The sequence below is a fragment of the Arachis hypogaea genome, chromosome 19 (genome assembly GCF_003086295.3).
Source record: "Arachis hypogaea cultivar Tifrunner chromosome 19, arahy.Tifrunner.gnm2.J5K5, whole genome shotgun sequence".
Lineage (NCBI taxonomy): Eukaryota > Viridiplantae > Streptophyta > Magnoliopsida > Fabales > Fabaceae > Arachis > Arachis hypogaea.
The window spans coordinates 23,994,815-24,008,854 of NC_092054.1; the positions used below are offsets into that span (position 1 = coordinate 23,994,815).

General features: G+C 31.3%; 1 long non-coding RNA gene across 1 annotated transcript; it reads right to left on the reverse strand.

Moving 5' to 3' along the window:
- Positions 1-640: 640 nt before the first annotated feature.
- LOC140181889 (uncharacterized) lies at positions 641-2,901 on the reverse strand. Its single transcript, XR_011877528.1, has 4 exons — positions 2,723-2,901; positions 2,576-2,630; positions 2,359-2,487; positions 641-930 (listed from the first exon to the last, which is right to left on the reverse strand). It is a non-coding gene; the product is annotated as an uncharacterized lncRNA (long non-coding RNA).
- Between the last annotated feature and the right edge of the window lie 11,139 nt (positions 2,902-14,040).

A 14,040-nucleotide genomic window follows, 5' to 3' on the forward strand; every position in this document is an offset into this window, starting at 1 on the left:
TTAGAAAAATTAAATTCAATTAAAAAGAATACTAAAAAATTATGATTAATTTAGGGCAATTTACCTAAATAAATAAATTGGATGAAAGCTTTACTCAAATATACAAAACAAAAATTCCTTACGTACATGTGCATTTTCACACTTCTATGTAAACCGTGGAAAGCTACCACGGTTTCTGATTTTAACATAAATCGTGGCAAGCTCCAACGGTTTACGAAGAGAGAAAGCTAAGCATCAACCGTGACAAGCTCCCACGGTTTATGAAGGAGGAATTTTTATTATAAACCATTTATTTTTAGATGTTTGATTGCATCAATGTGGTATCATTTAAACTGCGCATGATAATTGTGACAGAATACATGTATATAATAGAAGCTCAAACCGCTTAAACTATCAAATACATATGTAACACCCTACCACACAAAGCTTTACGCTTAAGTCGTAAAACAGAGGTGATGTGGTATTACGACCTCTAAAATAAAATAAGTACATATAATAGCAGAAGAGTTATAATATACTAGGAGCCTTGAAGGATAGGGGAAATAAAAATCGCGAGATAAAAGCGCAACGCTCAAGGAATGAGTTAACTTGCATGCTAAGAAAACCGTAACTGTCAAACATAAGATAACAAAAGTAGGAATAGAGTGCCAAAGATACAAAATAACAAGCTCCTAACTCAGCCTGCGAAGTCAAGACTGGCCGGAGAATATTTACACATGTATACATACATATCCAAAACCCAAAAGTACATACACACAATCCTGCCTCTCCATAGAACCTCTAAGAGGATAAAAAAGGACAAGTTATGTGGAGAGAAAGCTAAGTACAAATATATACATCACTGTACAACAAAACTATACAACAACACTATCCAGTAACCCCTCCGCTTTAAGAGTCCAGACGCCTAACGAGATGGCTCCCGACCTGCATCTGAAAAACAACAACATAGTATGGAATGAGAACCGGAGGTTCTCAATATGGTAAAGGTGCCACACACATAATATATAAGGTCCTGGGAATGCCAGAGGCAATCCTAGAACGCCGACACTCAGATTGTAGAGCTTAAAGTATTAAACAGAAGCCATAAAAGGTGGTTTCCTAGAAATATTTAATCCTAACTTAACTTAACCTTAAATCTAAGTCCTATACTGCCATTCCTCCATACCTCCAATTCCATCATGCATTTTCACAGACAAATAAACAGATAAAGGCAAACACAAGAAAGTTACAACTACTGCAGGTAACAAATACACATTTAACATGGTAAATACAGATAGGCACACCCAATTAGAGCACAAGCAAGTAATTCAAGTAATATGCATATGATGCATGCCTGTCCTATGGCTGATGAGGCTCATCTGTCGGTTATCCAGCCAACCCGACAAGTCTGAATTGTCCTTAGACTGTCCCCCGACGTGCATCCCCAAGAGTCTATGCATAGATTTTTCTCAAATAATCAATATTGCTCAATGGGGGTAACATTCCCGGGAATTTATATAGTGCCCGGTCACACTTACGTCGTAGGGTCAACAGAGTATCGAGTTTTCAACCTGGTACACGTGGTGGCAAGCCACGACACTTAATCCAGGGAATCTCGTATCTCAGATTATTCAAATTCATAAGCCATATAAATAATTCAATTATAATTCCTCAACATCCACATCATTCTCAATTGCATCTCATTCATCATCATACATTAAACATATTCAATCCTTATCCTTCATTATCACACCTCCCATTCCGTCCATCAATAGTTTCAATTCAAAACATAATTCATTCTTTTCTAAGAATCAAACTTCAAACTTAAAACATACTCACTTTCTTAATAACTCAAAATCAAACCATATAACATTTAAATCTAAATCTCTTTTAAATAATCATCTAAACAAAATCTCTAATTTTTTATAAAATTCCGGCAGCATCTCCTCTAAAACTCAGACTTTGCCACCCTTTTCGGGTCCAAACCTGCTTTCTTTTCAATTCAACATACCCTTCCTCATCATCATAACAGTCACCACAATAAATCTACTTCAGATTAACAATTATATTCATACAATATTCAAATCCAACAACCAAAATTCAACTAAGGATCATAGTTCACTAACCCTAGGCTTCTAACACATAATATCTCAAATCAATAATTCACCAAATCATTAGCACTAAACCAACCATGTTCATCAACAATAACATTCACCATCCAAGATTAATAACTAATTATCCAATAAACTTCAACCAAATATATTCATCAACAAATTACTAAACATTAAACATACACCTGCATTCCAACTTATCCTATGGCCGTCTAGCCTAAGTTTTCACAGAACATTATATATTAAATGCAAGAAACCTAAACCATACCTTAGCCGATTTCCACGTAACGACCAAAGCTATTTATTCAAAACCAAGACAGCCCCTCAAAACTCAACTAATCCGTTTCCTCCAAGTTCCAGTATTCACAATTTCAAGCTCCAATTATTTATTTTCAACCTAATACACATTCATAATACATATATACCCAATTTAATACTCAAAGCTCAAATTTAATGAAATTAAAATAGAATTATCATATCCTCACCTTACCCAAGCTTCACATAAGCAAGAGTGAACGTTTCTCTCAAGCTAATTGAATCCTAAAACATCATAAATCAAAGAAATTCAATATTCCCCACTTAAAATTCGAAAATTGGGGGAAGATGAAGCTGAGAGTGATTAAACAAGTTACCTATGAAATTGTTCCGATAGAAATGTAGAGCTCGACGCGGTGAACGCGTGGCCGCAAACGGTGCGGCGATTGGAGCTCGGACGGAGAAGTTACGGGGATCGGAAATTTACGTTAGGGTTACGGGATATTTCTCGTTTCTCTTCTCCCTGGAAGCTGAAAGCTTCGTTGCTGCAGTAATGAGGGAGAAGACAAAGCTGAGTTCATTTAATAGGGCTGGTCCGGTTGAACCGACAGCCCGGTTCGGGTCCGGTTCAACTGGTTCGGTCCTTTCGGTCCATTCTTGGACCGTTTTCTTCAAAATTAGTGTCAAAATTCTCGTTTCGATGAGCTCTACCCTATTTTGATATAATATTCGCATTTCTAATCCTCCTTATTAAAAAATAATTTATTAACTAATTATCTACTAATTTAACCGGGGTTTACAACATAGCAGATAATATATTTTTTCTTGAAACCTCATTAGATCTAATGTTAATTTAAGAAGAATATTTTTTTCTCCTAAAAAGCCAAAAAATTTCCTTAAAAGTTATTGTACTCATTGTCTAACATTTCAAAAATTTGATATTGTATTTTTTCAATATATATATATATATATATATATATATATATATAATCAATTATTATATATTTTTGTATAAATATATATTATTTTATTTATTTTTAATATATATTTTACATTTTAATATATATTTTATACATATAATTGATACTTTAATTTTATAATCCAAAACTTAAAAAAAATACGATGAATGTGTTAACAAAATTGTTTTACTATTGTGTATTTAGCAGTGAGTATTGAGATTTGAGAGTGAAGATTAGATTACATTAGATTAGTTTTGTTGGGTGCATGACATGACACAGTAATGAAGTAACAGGAAATGATAGTTAAAATGGTTTGAGAATTGTCTAATATATTATCTGCTATGTATTTGATAGTTTAAGCGGTTTGAGCTTCTATTATATACATGTATTCTGTCACAATTATCATGCGCAGTCTAAATGATACCACATTGATGCAATCAAACATTTAAAAATAAATGGTTGATGATAAAAATTCCTCCTTCATAAACCATGGGAGCTTGCGACAGTTTATGCTTAGCTTTCTCTCTTCGTAAACCGTTGGAGCTGGCCACGGTTTACACGCAAATCCTAAACACCATAATCCGTAGTAGCTTGCCACGGTTTATGTTAAAATCAGAAACTGTGGTAGCTTCCCACGGTTTACATAGAAGTGTGAAAATGCACATGTATGTAAGAGATTTCTATTTTGTGTATTTGAGTAAAGTTTTCACCCAATTTATTTATTTGGGTAAATTGTCCATTAATTTATTTATTATTTTTTATTTTTTTTGTTAACTTTTTTATTTTGACATTGTATAATTTTATAATGGTATTTCTTGTGTATTATGTTTATTATTATTTTTTTTATAATATGAATTATTGATTCTATTAGGTAGAAAAAATTAAACAAAAAATTAACCATACGTAATAAAAATAGTGAAATATTATAGTATATTAATAAAAAAAAGTACCACTAAAACAAATACTATATAAAAAAATACTAAAAAATATTTAAAAAATTAAACATGCTTAACAAGATAATATATTTGATAAAATATTTTTAATGTCATGTCTTTTTTAGTAATTATTTATTTAAAAATAATTTTAACTTAATATTATCTTGAACAATATTCATTCTATTAAAATCAATTTTACAAAAGTTTGACAAACCCAATCTAAACACAAACGTCTTCTTCAAATACTATTATCATTATCATCATCAACATTCAAATTTTTCTTTGACTATTTCATTTGCCTCTAATAGTAAATATTGTTTGAGCATGTTATTATTAAGTTTGACTATAACTATAAATTAGACTTGATTATATCATTTATAAAATTTTATTATGGTCAATGTGATTTGTATTTTTTAAAAACTACGTGTCTTTCTGTATTCCTGTATAAGTTTTGATGGTAGCTAATCTTATAGTATTTATGTTATATCATTAATTAGTTAAAATTTTGGGCTAGGAATTGAATTAGGTTTAAACCTGGTTACTGTTAATGTGGAACAAAATATAAAGAAAAAATATACAGCCAGAAGACATTTGATATTACACTTTGGTTGGTTATACAAAAAAAATTCATTCTGGACGAATTTGTTATTTTTAACTCTTATGAGTCGAATTTGTCTTTCGTCTTTTCTTTGTTAATGATCACAAAATTGGGAAGTAACTTAAACAAAATTATGACATGGCCACTTAACAACTTATGCCATAATGATGTGTGAAATCATTTTTTTAGCATTTCTTATCTTCAATATTTCTTGAACAACAAAAAGATCATTTTCAAATATATTAATTTCTAGACTTCTAGTTAATAAAGTGGAGGAAAGCTTGAGAATTAATTTTTCGTCAAGAATTAGTAGTCATATTTTTTTCTTTAAATTTTTCTTTCCCTCTTTATAAGAACAACATAAACCATCCTTAATCATCGTTTATTTATTGTTTTGTTGGTTGAATTTTGTTTGGAAAAAAGTGAATTCTCTAAACAAAACTTAATAAAGTGATTGAGATTGTCCACATCCATAAGCAAGGGAAACATTTTCCTCTTATGGCATTAAACAGAAGCCAAGTGTGTCGTTATATATGGTTGTTGGAAGCGTAGTACATACCAAGATGCATGCTCACTCATCACAAGCTGTTCAACTCTGTTTGACGTAGCTAAAGAATGTGTAGATTACCAACTCTTGACAAAACTTGGAGGGGGCCTAAATTGCATGACTCCAAAGCATTTCTTGTGAAAAACTCCAAATGAATGAATAAACTACTTTTGAATTTTCAGGTTTCATTCTCCAATCATGCCTATCGACTTTCATTTTTTTCAGGAATTTTTGTTCCGGACTCAAAATGTATGATTGTCTTGATACTTTGGCAAGAAAAATTGCATGACAAACATTTCAAGAAATCCATGATTTTGAATAATTTCTCCATTATTAGGAAGAAACTTTCCCCACCAAAATTGAACAGGATGAAGAGCCAAGTTGCCATGTATATATTCCACGGCCCTTGTCCACTTTTAGGGTCACTTAAAAATATATTCTCCTGTTAACTATTACTAAAATGGCTTCAATTTTGTTATTACTACAGGCTTTTGTAAAAAGTTACCATCATGAAGAGAATGAAACAAAAGAATTGATATCTATTATTACAGGCAAGAAAGAAGAGGAAGTGTATACCAGCAGCTTTGTCAACCTTGATTCCTTTTGGGGATTATTCATGAACGACGACGATCACAACAATGAAGAGAACAAGCCATGGAAATTAGCCGAGTGTTGCATCTGACCTTAATTTCAAGGATACATATGTAATATGCTTTGACCATTTTATGCTATATGGTTAGTTTTTTATGTTGATCCACCAATAAATTATTCTATGTATATCTTTTTTTTCTATTGTTCTTTTTTAACCTTTAACAATGTCTATAGCTGTGTCAAACTAGAATGTAGTCTCTGATTTTTTATGAATGACTTTTTATTTTTATTCATAGATATAGATTATTTTAAAAATTAGAAACACAAAAATTTGTGTTAAAATAAATGTAACGTTAACTTTACCTATTATTTGGATGTTTTGTGGTTATTAATATTTTCTTGCTAATTGATTATAGATTAAAATCCTTTATTCAAATAATAATATTGTTGGTGGAGGTATTAAATTTTATATTAATAAAAAAATAGTATTTTAAATGAGAATATTTTTGTTTTTTGTTTAATTTATAATAGTATATTAATATAATTCATTTAAATATTTAAAAATAAAAATAAAATGCATTAAAAGTATAGTAAACAATCAATGCAAACTTTAAATGTGCAAAAAGGATAAATTTTTGTTTTCCTATATTTAAAAAATAACTTTTCAAATATTTTAATTTGTTAACTATGCTCACATTTTATACTTTTAAACCAAAATATAACAATTGAGTTTGATTTTTTTTGTGAAGTTTTGATATGTTTTGTGGAACAGGCACCATAGGCCTTAAACTTACTTACCAGCAAGTAACATATTAAACCAATGTCAATCATACGACACAATGAAATATCAAAACAAATCATTGGCATGTTCCACATCATGATCCCTGGCCACCTCATTGAGCACTTCACTCAGTAGCAGAAATTATTGTCCAAACAAGTGACACATACACTTTAACTTCCTTTTCTTTTTTTGGCGTTCCGCAAGTAGCGTTCTTGGTTGACCTACAAGCATGAAGAAGTATATTACTCAATAAAAGCATTAGTAGTAAGCATTGGTATTTACTCTAATATTAATATATGATGGAAGATTAGGAAAGGAACAAACCTTCCTTTGGAGAGCATTATATGAATGGTTTTTTCCGATACAACACCACTCACAAAGCTCCCAACGGCAAGTAAGGAACAACAAACAAAACAAAAAGCACGTAAAAAGAGCACATATTCAAAGTGAATAAGAGATAACTATAATTAAAATGAACAGCCACTGGTCATTAGTTTCACACAGTATTAAGTCCTTGACTACTTGTATTTCTTTTCACACTCTCAATTCTTAAACTATTTGAATGGTTTAAATCTACAAGATCAAAATTTAGAGAGCTGAGTATAGACAGAACAGCCAACCACAGCAAAAAAAGAAATTATTTGAATTTAAAATGACCAAAGGATTGTAAATGGGTTTAATTAACTAATATTATAGAAAAAGAAAATGAATGTATCATAATCTATCTATTCAAATGATAGTACAAGCTTTCAAAATATGTATTTTTTTTCAAAGATTCGGAGCTAATAAGATAATATATTATATAAAATCATCTTTAAAGTAATTTTTAAAAAAATAATGCTATATATTTAAGTTTTTTTATGAATCAAGTTCAATAAGTTAAATAATAAGATTTAGAATAATGCTAGTTATAACTAATTTTTATTACGTTAGACCAATTTAATTAGACTTGATTAACAAAAAACCTGGATATATCATAGCATTATTCTTTTTTAAATTGGTATACGTTATGGTTAAAATCTGGCTATGATGTAACAATTTTATCTATTTTTGACGGACTTTATCTATTTTTTACCGATTTAGTAACAATTGATATTTCACTTAATTAGACCGATCCAATATCAAATTTTTTTTTGTGACTGAAATAAATTAAACAAAAAAAAAAACAGAACAAACAAAACAAGGAATTGCTTAAATAGAGGGACAGTCCTGTTTAAGACTACTCTTAAACTCCTCCCAAGGTGAAAGAAGCTCCACATGTGAAAGTTGTAACTTCATCGCCATCTTTGCCATAGTATCTGCCACCGTGTTTGCATCTCGCATAATCAAACGAAAGTCAACACGCCAATTCCAATGCATGATATCTCTTATTTTGAGCACCAATGGATCAATAAACCCAAAACCATCTTGAGTAACAAGATTAAATGCTTCCACACAATCCGTCTCACAAATAACATCTCGTTGACCCACATCCCAAGCTAAGAGACATCCTCTCTAAATGGCAAACAATTCTCCTTGAAGAATACTATTACTCTCAATCATTCCCAAACACCCCCTTTGCCAACTCCCATTACAATCTCTAATAACACAAGCAAAACCAACACTATCACCCGGACAAAAATAACTAGCATCACAATTAATCTTAAAAGTACCAATGGATGGGGGATTCCAAAAACCATTTAGAGTAGAGGGAAGGGACATACGTTGTAATTCAAAAATATTCCTAAGATCCTTTTCTAAAGTTAATTCCAGACAAATCACTTTTTTCGGAGGCCAAGTTTCATGAGGATTAAAGATGTCATTATTCCTTGCTCACCATATCCACCAAAGTCCCAAAAAGAACTTGAACGGATGCTCTCTGCTATGATACAAGAACCAGTTCTTCAAATCCAAAGGATGACAAGAAATATCCAACCTATGCCAGACAAGCTGAGCTTTTGAACAATCCCGAATACAATGTAAAACCGATTCTTGGCTAGAAAGACATCTTGGACAACTATCCGATGACGACATCCCTCTTCTAAAGCGAAAACTTGCAGTAGGAAGAGCCTCCTTAAGACACAACCAAGCCAAAAACTTATGCTTTTCTGGAACAAGCTGACGCCAAAGCCAAAACCAATTCTCCCGCTCCTCCCAATCAAATAGCTGCTTACACAACCACAAGTAACCATTGCGTGAGTCATAGACTTTGGTAGCAGACCCACACCAATACCAACCCACTTCCGGACCTGCTTGTTCATTTGGATTGTAAGAGAGAATATTACCTTTCAGATTTTGAGATAAAGGAGAATAAAGAGTATCCAAATGCCACCTACCAACCGACCAAATATCCTGTATCCGGAGATTCAAATCAGAAATGTGAACATAATCCATCTCATTAGATAACCGTCCTTCTCTCCTCCAGCTAGAAAACCAAAAATTTTGGTTCAAATCTCCAATACACCAAGCAAACCCATCCTTCAACACTTCCCAAGCTTTGCAAAGACACCTCCAAATGGGAGAGTCCTTGTTCTTAGGATAACTAAAATAGTCATATAGAGATGATCGGTATTTGGCATCCAACAATTGGACCCATAGCTTGTTTGGCTGCTGGAAAAAAGTCCAAACTAGCTTCCCAAGAAGAGCAATATTTACACAATAAGGATCTCTAATCCCCAAACCTCCATATTTTTTTGGAGTAACCAGTACCTTCCAACTAACAAGATTCAATCCTCTTCCATCAACTTGTCCTTTCCAAAGAAAATTCCTCATCATAGACTCCAATTTACTAATGATTCCTTTGGGAAAAATAGAGACATGCATCTGGTACGTGGGAATAGCAGCTGCAACAGAATTAACCAAGCAGAGTCTACCAGCCCGATTGAGTAAATTTCCTTTCCAGCTTGCTAGCCTACTCCGAATCTTATCCAGGACACTATTAAAAGCTGAACGAGTCACCCTAAAATGGCTAAGGGTAACTCCAAGATACCTGCCCAAGTCCTGGACAAATTTGATAGAGGATACCCCAGTGAAAACCTCTTTCCTTGTTGCAGAGACATTCTTGGAGCAAAGCGCTTTAGACTTCTCCACATTAATCTTCATCCAATATCAAGTTGATTGAACTAATTAATTCGGTTCACTACAATAAACAATGTAATTATCGACGTCAAAAATCGACAATAAAGTTTTTTGTTGATATTTTTTGACGAGCCCCACTACACATCCAAGCAATCCACCACATCCATCTCCTCCTCCTCCTCCTCCTTCTCCTCCTCCTCCTCCTCCTCCTCCTGTTTCTTTTTTATTTGAATTTCTTTGATCTCTTCCTTTCTTTTCTTCTTCCTCCTCCATCATCATTATCGTCATCACCAACAACACCAATATTTTCCTAACATTTTATTGATTCTGATTCTTTGTGATGATCGAATGAACCAAAAATATTATCAAAATGAAACTATTGTATAATACCAAATGAACTAAAAATTGTCCATTATATAAATTCGAATTCAAAAACATTTGCGTCTTGAATGAACCGAAAATTAGCTAAAAAAAACCATTGTATAATACCAAATGAACCGAAAATTGTCCATTATATAAATTCGAATTCGATGATAACCATAACAACGATACGTATTAGAAGAAGACAATGGCGATAACGATGATGATTATGATGATGATGATGATGATGATGGAGGCGAAAGATGAAAAGGAAGGAGGAGACGAAATTCCAATAGGAGGAAGAGGAAGAGGTGTTGTTAGTGATGACCGTAACGAAATTAAAAAATAATAAAAAAAAAGAGGAGAAGGAGAAAAAAACATAGCATCCGGAATAAAGAAGAAGCGCAAGGGAGAAGAAAACAGAAAAAAAAAACGCGTAACTCAAATCACTTAGATGAACTTGGATATAAAATTGATTGGATATGAAGAATTATTTTTTTTGACAGATTATCGTCAATACAGTAAAAAAAATAGAAATAAAATATTAAAATAGGAAACTAATTTTCATATAAGTAAAATTATGAAACTCCCCTCATCAACAAAATGCGCATGAACATAGGGAGAAAATAAATTTAGACCATGAACATAGGGAGAAAATAAATATAACCAATTCTACATGTAGTCAAGCGGAGCCAGCTTTTCAAAAAAATTAGCTTTTAAATTTTAAAAAACTAGGTTTGCCATAAAAAAATACGCTCCTCCCACTTCACCCCTCATGTTGCGACCTTCTCTCCAACTCCTGCAACGACACTGCATCCTCTCCTTCAACCCTTTGCGGCGCAATCTTCCCCCTCGTCCAACCATTCTCGTTGCGGAACCGTCCCCTCTTCCTTCATCTTCCCTCACCTCATAGTGTCATCGCCTCGTGGAAGTTCTCTTACCGTGATGTCATGTCATCACTCTTGAAGTCCTCTTACTGTGATAGTGACAGACGTTCTTCTTTTTCTTGTTAGTTTTGAATTATTTTTTTTATTTGTTTTGGATGTTTATTTCTCCTAGTTAGGTTTTAGATGTGTCTTTTTTATATGTTTTGGATATTTTTATGTGACTTTTTAGGTTTTGGATATTTTTTAATGGTTTTAAATGTTTTTTTTAATTTTCAGACGTTCTTTTTTCAATAATTTTAAATGTCTCGTTTTATTAGGTTTTGAATTTTTTAAAATAATTTCAGATATCTTTTTTGTTAGATTTTGAATGTTTCTTTTTGTTACGTTTCAGATATTTCTTTTTATTAGATTTTAGATATTTTTTATAATTTTAGATATTTATTTTTATTTAATTTTAGATATTTTATTTAGATTTTAGATGTTCTTTTTTATTTGGTTTTATATGTTTCTCATAATAATTTGAATTTAAGTTTCTTACAAAGAGAAAATTCAAATAAAATGGTATGTGGATTTAAGATTTTTTTTTTCCCTCTTTGTTGGACTTTTTTTTGTAATCCATATATTAGTTGACTACAAATCTTAATTGGTTATTTAAACAAAGTTGAAACATAAAATGGGACGGAATCTAATCGGTTGAGGTTAGAGAACCCATGGCATTATAGTTTCTTAATATATAATTCTGATTATTCTCACAATTTATGATTAACCTCACTACTAAGAAAATCTCTCTCAAACTCTCACCACTTAAATTACCAGTAGATCTTTAAGATGAATTTCTCGTTCGCTCTCTTACTCTCACTTGCCAGAAACAAAAATTCTCTTACTCCCAAACCAAAAGAACATATTGTCAATTTGCATTGAGAAACAACTACATATTTAACCACCCAAATTAAGCATGTAAGAGGAAGCCATTTCGTGTGTGTAATTTCTAATTTGTGAAATGGACACAAAGTCATTTCGTGCATGTTGGGTAAGAAGTGTTGCCCTGCTAGTCAGCCTCGTTTGGTGCATGCAGTTCATTGACATTTTGTGGGTTATTTTGTTTGACTAGACATGTATAATACCAAAACAATTCCTGGAGATGTGCGTTTCTAATTAAATTTTTAACATGTATTTTCTGTTTACACTCCTTTAGTTTCCGTTTAGTTTGTATTTTTATTTTTGATATTTTTGTTTTTAATTTTATAAAAAATTAAAAAAATAATTTTTTTAAAATTTTTTTTTTTTACAAAATTCTTAAGAAACACTTAAAAAAAAAACACACATATCAAATACAGCTTGGACAAATCCAAAAGGCATTGGGTTTCAGCTTAACCAACAAAAGAAAGTACTAGTTGATTTGGATTTACTATTACTTTTTAGGACTGGCAATGAATAGGGTAAGGTAGGATTTGAACTCTACCCTAATCCTACCCGTGGGTTAAAAACTTTTTTAAAATTCTATCCTATCCTACCCGCGGTTTCAGAATTTCTCAACCCTAATTTTACCCGCACTCTAAAGTTCTAAACCCTACCCTACTCGATCCTATCCGTAGAAAAATAAAAAATTTTCAAATAAATATAAAATTCAACTATTCTAAATTTTATACAAATTAATAAAATAGAAAATAAAAGATAAGTTCAAATTAAAATTAAAAATAATATGATCATTAACTAGTTTAGTGGTTATTTCAAGTTTTTATAAAAAAAAAATTGCGAGTTCAACACTAACTTTTTTCATTACATACATAACTTATATATATATATATATATATATATATATATATATATATATATATATATATATATATATATATATATATATTACTATGAGGGGTGTGGGTAGGGTAGGATAGGGTATACCCTGAACTTGTACCCTATCCTACCCACAAATAAATTCGTATTGCACTCTATTCTACCTGCAGCGGGTCAGGTAGACAACCCTATCCAAACGGATTGATTCGAGTTGGATACCCACAAGTAAAGTATATATTACCAACCCTATTGGTTTTAGTTAAAAGAAATGAACAATCTACAATATGTGGGTTTGATCCATATAACTCACTTAATCCATCTAATCATAAAATTAAAAACAAATTAATAAAAATTTTATATATTTTTGTAGTTAGGTGTTAAAAAAATATATCTTATTATTTATGTCTCCAAAAAATATGAAATGAATCCATAATAATGTATGATTGGACTTATCCATTTACCCAATCGACTCATGCATGATTAGTCCGAAGAGGTAACGATTTTTTCTTTGGTGCCTACTAGCATTTTTCACGACGAAAGTTAGAGGAATTTTGGCTATAGATTTGTAATGCAAGTAACAAAATTTTGATATAAATATAGAAGTATCTTTTATTTATATAATTGACTAAAAGAGTGTATACATCTTTAAAATCTTTCTGTCGAAAAATCCTTTAGGGTAAAAATAGGAAAAAAAAAAAAAAAAAAAAGAATACATGCATGTGTTTCCTTTTTACATGTAATACTTTCCATGTCCTGGGAATCATGAAGCCTATTAAGATGATAAGTGTGAGGATTTTAATCAATTAGATTCATACCAGAAAAAATAAAAAGAAATGAAAAATTTATAAGATAAAAAATATATTAACTTAATGTTTTAAAATTTTGAATTAGATATGACGTCTTCTTATCTTTTATATTATTATTTGGCTTCTTCTAAAATTTTTTTGGTGGTTTGAGTGGCGTGTTCTGCAGTATAATGCGGTAGTATAATAGACGAATACTCAAATGTGATGGAAGAGTTAAAAAAAAAAAGGGTTGACATTTTTAATGTGGTGTATTAATGTTGCAAGTGTGAGGATTGTAATAAATTAGACCCATCTAAAAAAATAAAGAGAAGCAAAGAGTTTATAAAATAAAAATCCTATTAATTTGATGTTTTAAAGTTTTGAGTTAGACGTGATATATT